This window comes from Prionailurus viverrinus, chromosome D4, assembly GCF_022837055.1.
Source record: "Prionailurus viverrinus isolate Anna chromosome D4, UM_Priviv_1.0, whole genome shotgun sequence".
NCBI lineage: Eukaryota > Metazoa > Chordata > Mammalia > Carnivora > Felidae > Prionailurus > Prionailurus viverrinus.
In genome coordinates this window covers 69,503,643-69,516,869 of record NC_062573.1, presented here as the reverse complement: position 1 = coordinate 69,516,869, position 13,227 = coordinate 69,503,643, and the positions used below count along the sequence as shown (strand labels likewise).

Here is a 13,227-nt window from a genome sequence, read left to right as displayed (position 1 = left end):
CTTCTCGGGCACCTCCTTCCCATCGTCACAGGTGACACTTGGTGTCCAGCACCCATGGAGCTCAGCATGTTGCCACCAATGACACATCCATTAATCTCACACCTGCAAACTGTTCATCAGAGTCCATCACACGAAACTCCCAAGCTCGATAGGTTTGCTGTCCTGTGTGTTTCCCGAAACACAGCTTCGGCACAAATGTGCTTTACCTTTGGATAGTCTTCACTTGGAAAGTGCCCGTGTTTTAACTCGGCCACTTCCTTTCGTGGAGATAAATCCGAACCATCAGACTCGCAGCGAGAATTTCAAACTACCTTTTCATAGTACGAGTCAATTTTTAGTTCATAAAGATACTGCTAGAAGCAAGGGCTGGGGAACCAGAAGACACGGATCCTGTGTCCAGCTTTGCCCCTCGCTGGCTGTGTGTGCTCGGGCAAGGCTGCATTTCACCTGTTCTGGCCTCGTTCTTCTCACCTGTGATGTAGATATGATAACACCTGTCCTACCCAAGGCTGACCGAGGGAGATCACACGGGTGAGAGAAGGTTATGAAGTACGATACTATGTCTTCAATTACCACACGAGGCAGCTAGTGAACAGTCATTGCTGCCTCTGAAATAGAGGAAGTGAAGAGAAAAAGAGGATGTGTCAGATTCTACCTCATGGTCTCAAATGGGAGCCATGACTGGTGTGGGATAGGGTGCGTTACAATCACCTTAATTTAGCAGCAAGGCAGCTTGAGATTATTGGCTCGCATCTGTATGTTTTGCTCAGATCTATATAGTACTCTTCCTGCTACACTATAAAGCCTCTCAGATTGATCAGGAGCACAGACCTATGTGTCAAGAGACCAGAAATCTACGCTGAACCCTGTCACAACATTCTAGGGGACAAGTGAATGTTTTGGAACCTCTCTGGGTCTTGAAAGTTGGTGCATTTCATCCCGAAATCAATGTGGAAAGATTCATCAAGAAACTTAAGAATATTTACATCTCTTGCTCTAATAAGCACATATTTGAAAAACTATTTTAAGGACATGATCCTTAACAAGATAAAACCATTTCAGGTACAAAGAATGTTAATTACAGTGTAATTAACAATAGCAAAAAAAAAATGGAGGGGTAATCGAAATGTTAACCATAGTATATCTTTTTTATCAAATCATTTGCTATTAGTTAAGATGCTGATTTGAAATACAATTCAATAACAAGGGAAATATTTAAGGAATAATGTTGAGTAAAATAAAAATCAGGGTACTAAAATGTATGAATATCCTACTTTGATCCTATGCACAGAAAAGAGAGACTAAGAAAGCGACGACTTGCCAAGATATTGCCAACGGTCATGCTTGAATGAAGATGGGTAATTTTTAATATTAGTTTCTAATGTTTATGGCTCATTTTTTACCTTTCCTCTATTTTTCAAATTTGCTTTAACATGTATTTATTATTTCACAAATAAATGAAGACAGAAACCTAATACCAGCAGGTTGAAACAGACGTCTAAAGTCATCTGCTTCAATGTTAAAGCTCTATGCTTTCACAGTAGTTTCAACTCTAGAGGTCTGAGAGCAAAATAACTGACAGTTTCAAAGCAAGAAATCACTCACAAAAGACTATGGCTGTAGAATGCTGTGTTTAAACACATGGAATCCTGATGCCTGTTTCCACACCGCTCGCTGAAGTGACGGGTCAGGGTATGTCCAGAGTGACAAGAGCGATCGGGGTGGCCGAATATGAACCACGCTGAAAGTAAAAGTCCAACGAAGGGGCTAGTAGTAATACCCATGGCACAGTGTTTATGGGATTCATCAGAGCTGTGTAGATGCTGGGATCTGAAACCCTACGAGTGTTAACTGGTCTTTACAGCAATGTCATGCTTGCTGAGAAGGCTATTTCGGCGTGAAATAATTCCATACAAGCGAGAAGTACATTTCTCTCCCCACCACCTCCCCCTGCATATGGCTCAGAGTGACCTAATAACGCTGGAGGCTGATGAATTTTTCAAAGTGTTTTAAAAGCCAGTTCTGGGATGGCATTTTGCTCTGCATCCACTACAGTGAGTTTATGTCTGAATTTTTTTTAGAGAGTGGAGCCAAGAGACCTAGCGCTCCAGGGATGTCAGCCAAGTGGAAAGCATGCCATCAGTTCCAGACCAATGAAGATGCTTTGTTTTGTGCACGGCTTTATTACGTTAGGGTCTTACGAAGCAAATTCACAATTAAATAATAGAAGAAATATTCAGCTAGCGAATACAATTCTTCTTCCTGTTTATCTTTTTCCGCGACCTGTACACATTTCTTAAGGCCACGCTTTCATTTGCCTACAATCTAAAAAGAAAGAGACCCAAATGAGTCCTCCCAGTGCTCTTGGTAAATACTCAAAAGATAAAACAAAATCTGAATCAAAGTTTAGGCTTGAATTAATCCACAAGGATGAGTTGAAATACCGTTCACCTTTCCCTGAAAGGATCCAGCTCTGCGAGTCTGTTTTTATTGCAGCTGTCAAAGGGTGAGAGAGTCCTACCTAGTATTTTGGTCAGGAGGCACCGCGCACACGCCAAACGAGGCCGCTCAGGGCCGGGGGGAAGACAGAAGTGTTAAAGCTGCACAGACTTAATAATGTACAACATGATAAGACCAGAGCTAACGCTGCCACGCCATATATAGAAAAGTCGTTAAGACAGTAAGCCTGAGAGTTCTCATCACAAGGAGAAAATGTCCCCCTTCATTCTTTTCTTTTTCTTGGATCTGCAAAAGACCATGGATGTTCACTGAACCTACAGTGGCAATCCTCTTAGAGTAAACCAAACCATCCTGCTAGAGTGATGGATGTCAATTATTTCTCAAGAGAAATGGGGGGAAAAAAAGAAGCAGAGAAGTTGGGGGCAAAGAGAGGCTTGCCCCCTTGTGTCCCTGGAGAAGGGCCCGGGGCCACTGCCCTCCCAGGGAGCAGGCAGACGTGTGCCCTCTCAGACACACCCGTGGCAGAGGACCCGCTGATCTGTCCACCTGCCGTGACACTTCTGTCTTCCCAGGGCCAGGTGCTGATCTGGCCAGCGCCACTGACCCCTTGCTGGAGAAAACCCATGAAGAGTGCAAAGCCAAGCAAAATGCCCCTACATTCGGGATGAACCTCTGTCTCTGTTCTTTTCCATCTTGGGGAGCCAAGATGCAGGCCTGCACCTTTCTTTTTCGCACCCTTCAATTAACTGATAGATCATTTTCACGACAATTGGACCTCACTGAATGGATGGGCATCTTCTTTTCTTTCTTTTTTTTTTAATTTTTTTTTTTTAAACGTTTATTTATTTTGGGACAGAGAGAGACAGAGCATGAACGGGGGAGGGGCAGAGAGAGAGGGAGACACAGAATGGGAAACAGGCTCCAGGCTCTGAGCCATCAGCCCAGAGCCTGATGCGGGGCTCGAACCCACGGACTGCGACATCGTGACCTGGCTGAAGTCGGACGCTTAACCGACTGCGCCACCCAGGCGCCCCTCTTTTCTTTTTTTTTTTTTTAAAGCCACTTATCCTATAAGTCCTGGGTTTTGTTTTGTTTTTGTTTTTGTTTGAGCGAGGGGAAGAAATGCTTTCTGAGAATGAGAGCTCTCCCACAAAATCCTTCCAAATAATTGAAAGTCCATTAGTAGGCCGCCCCTCCCCATGGGGCTGTTCTCAGGGATCTTCGTCTACACCGCTGCAGCTTTTTTGCGTAGTCCAGAGCCAGCTTTAGTTCCCGGCTCAGGACGGGAGGGAGCGGGGCGCACAGCCTTTTTTTGCATCTTCTACATGCCACGGGCCTATTTCTGCCTCCTCACATCAGGCTCACATTTTTAGCACCGTCACCCTCCCTTCCTGACTCATGATCACTTGTTATAAAAACCATGACATTTCACATTATCTGGCTTCCCGTAAGAACGAGGTCTCCTGTGCGAGAGACTTCTCCAGACAACCGAAGCTTACCCTCCATGGGACAATTGCCTTTCTATTTTCTTTTCTATTTGAATGATCGGAGTTAGAAATTGTTCGGAAACCGCCTGCACACCCCACCTGTTTTATCAAGCAGGACACTGGGCTTACGTGACCTCTCCTCCTTGCTTACTCAGGGTTATCACTGTGAACACCAGTGATGTGATAGCCACAGACACCGCACAGATGTTCAGAACTGTTTCCCCGACTCCAGATGGAATGACACTTATTGAGGGCCTGGGTCTGCGTCTTGTAGATTCTGTTTGATTTTGGTTTTGTTTGGGCAATTCCTCCACTGTAAGTCATCAGCAGTTACAGCCTTTGGCAACCCCTTCTCCCGTCACCGCACTCTGAGAAAATCAAGCTTGTGAATATCTTGTCAAAGCACAGACTAAGTGATGATGATGATGATGATGATGACAACGATGATGATGACGATGATGATGATGATGACAACGACGATGATGACGATGATGACGATGATGGTGATGGCTAACATTCGGGAGTCGTTGCTGTGTTCCCAGCATTGCTGTGAGTGTTTTACAGATGTCGCCTTACAAATAGGCTCAGAGAGGGAGCGAGTTTAGGATATTTTCCCGTGAGAAAAAAAAAAAAAACGACCTTTAAAAGATATGTTTTCTTTTTTTACTTTTTTTACTTGAGTGTAGTCGGCATACAACGTCATATTCGTTTCCGGTGCACAGGATAGTGATTCGACAACCGTGTGGTTATGCTGCGCTCACAAGTGGAGCTAACATCTGTCACCGTACAACCCTGCTACGATATCACCAACCACATACCCCACGCTGTACCTTTTATTCCCGGGGCGTATTCATCCCATAACTGGAAGCCTGTGTCTCCCACTCACCTCCATCCGTTTTGCCCATCTCCCCACCCCCTTCCTTCTGACAACCACCAGTTCGTCCTCGGTATTGACAGGTCCGGTTCTGCTTTTGGCTTATTTGCTCATCCGTGTGCACGCATCTTCTTTATTCGTAAAGATGTGCTTTCGGTCATCAATTTTGGCTCCCTAAAGAAAAGCTGCTCTTGCAGAATTCCATCTTTCAGGAGACCGAGGGTTGGCGGATGATGCCAGACGAGTGAACTCCAATTCATTCCGCCCTGGGTTTTGGAAGGATGTTCTCCTACGGCTCACCACGTTTCCCTGTGTCCACCCCCCCAGATCCTTCTCTTCTCTCCTGGTTCCTTCCAATCCCACCTCCACCTTCCTTCTTTTCTTTCTTCCCCTTTCCTTCACCCCTATGTGTCTCGAGTATAACCGGCAGTTTTCTAGAGCACTGCTAAGCCAGTGGACTCAAGAGCCAAAAACAGACTTGGCAGGACTGACAGCTGTCTCCCAACTTGAGGTCTTCTCACTAGCTGTGTCACTGGGGAGAGCCACCCCACTGTGCCAATCATCAGCCAGTCAATCGACCAAAATAATCCTTAAGTCTTCCAGCAAGAGACTAAGAAGAAATCTGCAAAACCAAAAGTTGTGCCAACAACCCTGATGGTAAGTATGGGGCAACTTCAAACTTTTTTGAAATGTATTCTCCTTATTACAAATTCACTAAATTCTCGGGGCACCAGGGTGGCTCAGTCCACTAAGTGTCCGACTCTTGATTTCAGGTCATGATCTCACGGCTCATGAGTTCAAGTCCAGCATCGGGCTCTGTGCTGATAGCGTGGAGCCTGCTTGGGATTCCCTCTCTCCCTCCCTCCCTCCCTCTCTCTCTCTCTCTCTCTGCCCCTCCCCTGCTCACTCTCTATCTCTCTCTCAAAATAAATAAAAATAAACTTTAAAATAAAATAAAATAAAATAAAATAAAATAAAATAAAATAAAATAAAATAAAAATAAAAATTCACTAAATTCCCACATTTCTGACCACTGTAAAAGCAAGGCACACACCAATTTTCCAAATGGTTCATCAGTATTTTATATTCCTTTTGCATGGGTATACGGTGAGAAAATCTCCCAACTTGTTCAAGCAAATCACAGACAGCCGAGCCACATATTTTTTTCATAGCTAGTTCTCAATAACATTAGTTGATTACTCAGCCGTCCAAGGGCTTTTAATAATATAAAACAGTCAACACAGAAATAAACCCCTCTCGGGTCAAAGTGAACTTACCATCCAACCCTCCTATTAACCTGTCAAGTTGTCCACTCTTAATTGAAAGGGAATTAAGTGTTCCAGGAGATCAGGTGGGAAAAGGCACTTAGGCTATAAGAAGAGAGTCCTGGAACTGGAGTCCGCTGATCTGGGAGCAAACTCTGGCTCTGCTTTTCATTGGCAGTGAGAACTTGGGCAAACTCCCCACCTCACTAAGGCTCAGTTTGCTCAACCGCAAAAGGGGACCGCTAGCTACTTCACCAGACCATTGTGCACAGTAAGTGAAAAACATCGATCTCTTAGAGGGAAGACGGATATTCACCAAATTTTAGGTGAACTAAAGGGAGCTACGGACTGTCCCTGTTCCTATGAAATGTCAGTAAGGCTTCCTGGCTCTCTGATCCCCCAGTGGTCTCTTTTGTGTCCTTAGGACTACAGATGGAGAGCATATTCTCACCTCAGGACCATGCACACCTGTAGCAGCCCTAAGAGAGGAGTGCTAATGTCATTCTCATTTTATAGATGAGCAAACCGAGACTCGGTGAGGCTAAGTGACCGAAGCTGCCTGCCCAGCAAATAAAAACGGCAAAGGCAGACTCTGAAATCAGGCCGTGAGCTACCACGCCGTGCAGCATTGAGGGGAAAGAAGTGATGAGGAAGACAGTGGTATCTCCCAGGTTCCTCCAAATCCCAAAACGCTCTATGAAATTCTTTGTAAATCTCCTTAGGCAGGCAGTTCTACTACGGGCTGCTCCTGGCTCCTGAAATTCTTTGTAAATCTCCTTAGGCAGGCAGTTCTACTCCTGGGCTCCAGGTTACCGGCTCAGGTACAGGAATGTGTGATCGCTGCTGCTCCCAGGGAAGGCAGCTGTCATTAAGGATGAGAACACAGATACTGTTTTGATGGTGCTGACGTCTAATTTCAACCACCTGTTTGGAAGCCCCCACACAATATGCACAATCATGAAGAAAGCTAATTCCCTTATGTGAGTAGATAAACCTTGAATTACACCAGACCTGTTGCCAAAATACGTTCATGATCGTATACATTATCGGAAAAGGGATTTATTTATTCTTGCCAAGGCCCAAAAGGGTGGGCTGCTTGTAATAAAAAAACACATCGAGAAAAAAAAAAAAAACAACCCACAATAAAACAAGTATAATAACAGGATAGAAGCTAAGCAATAAAAATAAGAAACACTCGATCTTGGTTCAGGTCATGATCTCACGGTTTGGGAGATAGAGCCCCGCATCGGGCTCTGTTCTGGCAGCACAGAGCCTGCTTGGGATTCTCCCTCTCTCCCTGCCCCTCCCTCGCACACACTCTCTCTCTCAAAAATAAATAAACAGACATTTAAAAAAAAGAAATACAGGGGCGCCTGGGTGGCTCAGTTGGTTAAGCATCAGCCTTTGGCTCAGGTCATGATCTCACTCACAGTGTGTGAGTTCGAGCCCCGTGTCGGGCTCTGGGCTGACAGCTCAGAGCCTGGAGCCTGCTTCGGATTCTGTGTCTCCCCCTCGCTCTGCCCCTCCCCTGCTCATGCTCTCTCTCAATAATAAATAAACGTTAAAAAAATTTAATAAAAAAATAAAAAAGAAATTAAAAAAAGAAACACAAGGCTAAGGAATAAGCATAAACATAACTTTGTGCTTCCTGGAAGCCAAAGCAAGAGCTAGAAAGCGCACGGAGTCAAAGATACGCAATTTTTCTGGACACCATCATGTCAAGAAGACTCTTACTCGACAGGCTAATAAGAATACCTGGGAAAGTCGGTCACATCTCTGAGAGTTAGATGAAATAGAAGACCATAATCATGTTCTACCGCAAACAGCATGCTGGCCGGACAAGGCGTCTGCCTCAGGACGGCGCATGGGTTCATCCCCTGCATAAGTCTGCGGTCTCAGGGCTGGACAGAAATACTAATGGATCTCGTCTGGAATGCCTGCACCTTTCATCTCAAGGCCTCTAAGAAGCTTCCCTGCCAACCTATCTCATGATAGCAGAATAGGCTGGGCAGACTTGGTGTGGTAGTTAAGATCAGGGGAGCCTAACTTTTAGTCTTTGAACCACACAGAGGAAGATCCAAGGCACCGAGAAGCTCTGTTTGCTGATCCACCCAGTGTGGTTTTGCAGATGCTTTTAGTGGTCCATTCCCTTCCCTGCCTCTCTCCAATCCACTCATGCTTTAATTCAACCAACATTTGCAGATTCCAAGCAGGTATGCCTAAAAACTAGCCTCGTTAGTTTTTAGTAACATTTTATATGAAGTACACACTACGTGCAAAGTGTTGTGTGGCACTCCTTGACCTTAATGTTTCTCACCTCCTTCTAGTAAACCAACCTGGGTGTGTGAGTGCTGGCACCTACCCTCTTCAGATACAGATCACTCTGAATCTGCACCTGTCCACCCACTTACTAGTTTTTATCGAGCCACTACAATGCGGTATGATTTGCGCAAGCCTCTTGCCCTACGTCTTCATTCATGCTAAAAACACTTTGTTCTTTTTATGTCTAGTACAAGCGTGGCTCACGGTCCCAAGAAACATCTGAAGCCTGTTGAAGCTCCAAAGCATTGGAGGCTGGAACAACTGACCGATGTGTTTGCTCCTGGTCCATCTACCGGTCCCCACGAGCCGAGAGAACATCCTCCCTCGTCTCCTTCTAAGGAACAGACTTCAGTCTGCCCTAACAGGAAATTAAGGAAAGAAGATCTGAATGCGGCGGTTCATTAAGATTAATGGCGAGATCCTGGGGCGCCGGGGGTGGCTCAGTCGGTTAAGCGTCCGACATCGGCTCAGGTCATGACCCCACGGTTCGTGGGTTCGAGTCCCAGGTCCAGCTCTGTGCTGACAGCTCGGAGGAGCCTGGAGCCTGCCTCGGATTCTGTGTCTCCCTCTCTCTCTGCCCCTCACCCACACGTGCTCTGTTTCTCTCTGTCTCAAAAATAAAGAAACATAAACTTAAAAAAAAAAAAGACTAATGGCAAGATCCAAAGTGACAGCCTACTCTGCTGATGGATGTCATCAGCACCGACAAGACCAAAGAGAACTTCTGTCTGATCTGTGACACCAAGGGTTGCTTTGCTGTTCCTCATATTACACCTGACGAGGCCAAGTACAGGTTGTGCAAAGTGACAAAGATCTTTGTGAACATAAAAGGAATCCCTGATCTGGTGACCCGTGACGCTTGAACCATCTGCTGCCCTGAGCCCCTCGTCAAAGTGAATGCTGCCATTCAGATTAATCTGGAGACTGGCAAACAGAACAGCCAAACAGAGCAAGGGGTGAACGGGCCTCTAGATGACATACTCGGAAGGCTCTTTGTCCTTAATTAGCATTAATATGGCATGATTGATTGCCAAAACAGCTTACTAAATATCAGGCATTGCACCAGGCCCTGATATACAGTGGTGGACAAAATCATACAGAGACCTATTTTTTACTCTGATGAATCAGACAAACATGCCCAATAGAAATATAACGACACGCTGAGGTAAGTGATCCAAAATCATGACCGAAAAACCCAACCTATACTCATGAAATGAGGCAGGGGGGATGGGGAAGGGTCCTTCGGTGAGACTTCCTTTCTTCACCTAACCTGAAGAAGGGGCAGGGGTTTTTTATGCCAAAGGGGGCAAGAGGAGAAGCCACAAGAGTCTGAGCGACACATTGGGCCAGATCCCGGGGTCTTGCTAAGAGTGCTGTTGTTCTCCAGAGAGCAATGGAAAGGTCACGAGGTTTCTGGAGGTGCAGAAGACGCTTTCACAAGGATCTCCCTGGCAGCGGCGGGAGAGTGGTTTACAGGAGACCAGTGAGCCCGCCAGCGCAGCCATCCTGATGAGTTAGTGATGCCAGGGGCAGGGTGGGTGGGGGTGGGATGAAGGAAAAGGAAGTTTCCAGCTGGGCAAACTAGATGAGCAACAAATGCCATTCGCTGAGACAGAAGCAGCTGGGTTCTACGCTGAAGGCTGTAGATACAGTCGTTTGGCTTTACAATAAACCTGCAGAGTGGGTATCACTATTCCATTTTTTTTTTTTTCAGATTAAAAACCCAAGACTGTGTTACCAGCTTAGTTTTTCTAACCTGGGCTTTGTGGGTCGGATTTTTCAGAGCAATCTAGCACCCAGCTTGCCTCTCAAGATCTCTTAAGGAGAAAGATACCTCCCTTGGAAACCAAAGCCCAAAGCCACAGGGCTCAGACAGAAATGGATTTGGCACAGTGCCAGAGATTCTGAGCAGGCTACTCCAGGACCTAAGGCAGGGAAGCCATGTACGGTTGTGCAAGCTGTGTACTGCACGAACCCAGAGGGTGCCAGTCATATCAAACTCCATGCGAATGCTGCCGCCTGAATTTGAATGCCCCTCCCCAGTTTCTGTTCAAAGAAGACTCCAAACTCTATGACTCTACCACAAACCCCACGGTCCACACAGAATCAATGACCAAGTCAACACCATGCACTTTATTTCTCGGGTCCCCAGATGGTCTTTCCTCTTTTGCAGCCTTCATCTTTTGCAGACCCGGGTAGTTCTCCCTCCCCCTTTTCACTGCTCAACTAGCACACCAGGGAGGAGAGGATGTCCAGGGAGAGTGACGCCTCTATCCCCAAGCCACCATTGCTTACAAGAGCTCTCCAGACTGGTCGGCCAAACCCCACACAACATTAACATCTGCCCAAACAAATGTTACAAATGGAAATAAACAGGTTATTCCAAAGCTGTCGCCTTTTTTACCTAGTTAGCATAAAATGTTCCCAAGTCCTTAATTAAATGGTGTCCTTGCTCACCTAATCACATCCTTCAAGACCCAAGGTGCTGTCTGAATGGCAGGGACCAATCCTTTACCTTTGAGGCAGACCAATCCACCGTGAGATTTACACTGAAAAAGTCTGACCTTCTCTGCAGGCCCCGGGGCTGGATAACCCACAGCCCTGGGTCTGATAGCTGCGGCAGTGAGAAATGCAACTGACTCCAGGACTAAAGCGATCGTGGGCTTTTTTCCTCATCAGCCCTTAAGGGACTGGCGCCACATTCACAGAAGTGCTTTGGATTCCCAAGTCTCCTTCCCTGCTCTGGAAGGCTCTGGCAAAGTCTCAAGTGCACCAGCCCTCGCTTATGGATGGGGAGGGAGCTGATCCCGTGGCCTGTGGTCAGAATGAGCTCAGCTCCCCAAGTGAAACTGCTGTGGCGGCAGCTCCGTCACCCCTAGCCCTTTCCACAGCGGCCCCCTCCAATACCTGCAACAGTCATCTGCAACATGGACAGCTCTTCTTCCCATAAAAGAATCAGGAATAGATTCCTCCAGCGTCAAGATGATGCCTCTGTAGACGCACGGCAATGTGTTTCTTTTTTTAAAAAAACCCCACCTCCTCTACAACTCTAACGCGGTCGTTCTTTTAGAGTTTTCGAATGTGCTTTCTTGTCCCTGTGCCACACAGCACAGAGTCCACGTTGACATTCAGGTCACCCAGGACTGTTCTCCTGTAGAAGTCCCCATGGTCACTAATGCCCACTGCAGAACTGACCACTTCACCTGCAGCTGTCGCTGCTGAAGAGACAGATGTATCCCTCAGACTGTCATGGCCGCCCTATCCCCACCCTTTCTTTGAAAACAGCATTCCTGAGACATTAACGTGGCCTGGATCCATCCTGCGGCAGCTGACACTCCTCCACCCACCCCCACACATACCCAAGGCTGACTGGTGAGCTACATCATAGGGCAGGTGGACTGCAGTGACCCCCCCCCCCCAACCCATTAGCAGCTGCTTGAATTGAATCAGCCGGTGGGATCCAGGCAGTAAGAGGCTCGGTAGCCAGCCCACAAGTGTGGGGACCTTGGTTTCCCATCAGCCTGAACCCCAGGGCTCTGATTCTTCATTTATTTCATCCCCCCCCAACACACACACACACACACACACACACACACACACACACACACACACAAAGTTCATAGGAACATGGACCATTTACTGCCATCATGAGGTCATCTTGGCCTGAATGCTTTTCTGAGCCGATCGCCATGAAATGGAGGGACATTCCCCAAATCACAGTCTAGGGCAGGGAGCCCTTATTCCCTACCCTCCCTCCATTTCTCTTACCATAGAAATGCTGCGACTAAGAATAAGACACCACCATAGAAACGGCATAACTAAAAAGGAGAGCATAGCTAAAACTTCAGGACAAGCCTGGAACTATCGGACTTGATCTCTGTCCTTCTTCCAGGCTCTGAATGGGCAGGTGGAAGAAAAGCCAGGTGGGCCCTGGCAGGAAAAAAAAAAAAAAAAAAGAAAGTGTGTTTTTATTCTCATTTCCAGTTCTAGCAATGAGTGTCCACCCCAGAGACATAGCCGCGAGCTCACATCAGGGGAGTGAATCCTGGCTTCTCTGCTGGCTTGATTGTTTAACCACCATTGTCTCCATCTCCTACTCGTCATTCTGTATTTGTCAGGGAGGTGCCACCTCAGAAGACTATGCTTGGAATAAGTGACGACTTCCCTTGCTGCCCTCCAGTCAGCTGAGATTTTTTTACCAAGAAGAACCGGGCACCCAAGCATGTACCAACCAGGCAGAAGGCAGGCCCCCTAGAGAACCATTGGAGAACCAGGGAGAAGCGATCCCTCTGAGGCCACACTTGGGGTCCGCTCTTGCCACTTCTGATAAACACAGCATATTCTCAGGAAGGAAGGGTGTGTATCAGAAGGAGAGATTTGGGGGGCAGGGGTTGGGATTACGTCCGCGAACATGCGTCAGTTTAAGGATCAGCCGGACCAGACTAGGATGAAAAAGGTTTGACGGCATGCTCTCCCAATTTCAACAGACGCAAGCCCGAAACTACCGGATAAAAATTCAAAAACATCCCTTCCCCTTCAAAGATCTCCGCTCAACACAAGGGCCTGGCCTAGAATGGGAAAGCTGATGCTCCCCTCACAAAAAACAGATGACTAATAAATATTCCTGGTCAGGAGGAAAAGAGATGCACAATGTCTCCCAAGTTTTGATCATTGGAAATTTTATCTAGGACTAACAAATGCAAAATGGTTGCAATTCAAATCTGCTCTTGCCTATTGGAATTAGCTAGTTCCCATGGTGGGTGAGGTTATGTTAGGACTTTGGAAAGAACATTGACAATTTCAAACTATTGAAAGATAC

At 46.6% G+C, this 13,227-nt stretch overlaps 1 protein-coding gene and 1 pseudogene across 1 annotated transcript in view; one reads left to right on the top strand and one right to left on the bottom strand.

Annotated features, from left to right (window-relative positions):
* Positions 1-13,227, bottom strand: part of PRUNE2 (prune homolog 2 with BCH domain) — a 273,699-nt gene that overhangs the window by 257,631 nt on the left and 2,841 nt on the right. The window lies entirely within an intron of this gene.
* Positions 4,439-11,358, top strand: LOC125150443 (40S ribosomal protein S4, X isoform-like; annotated as a pseudogene).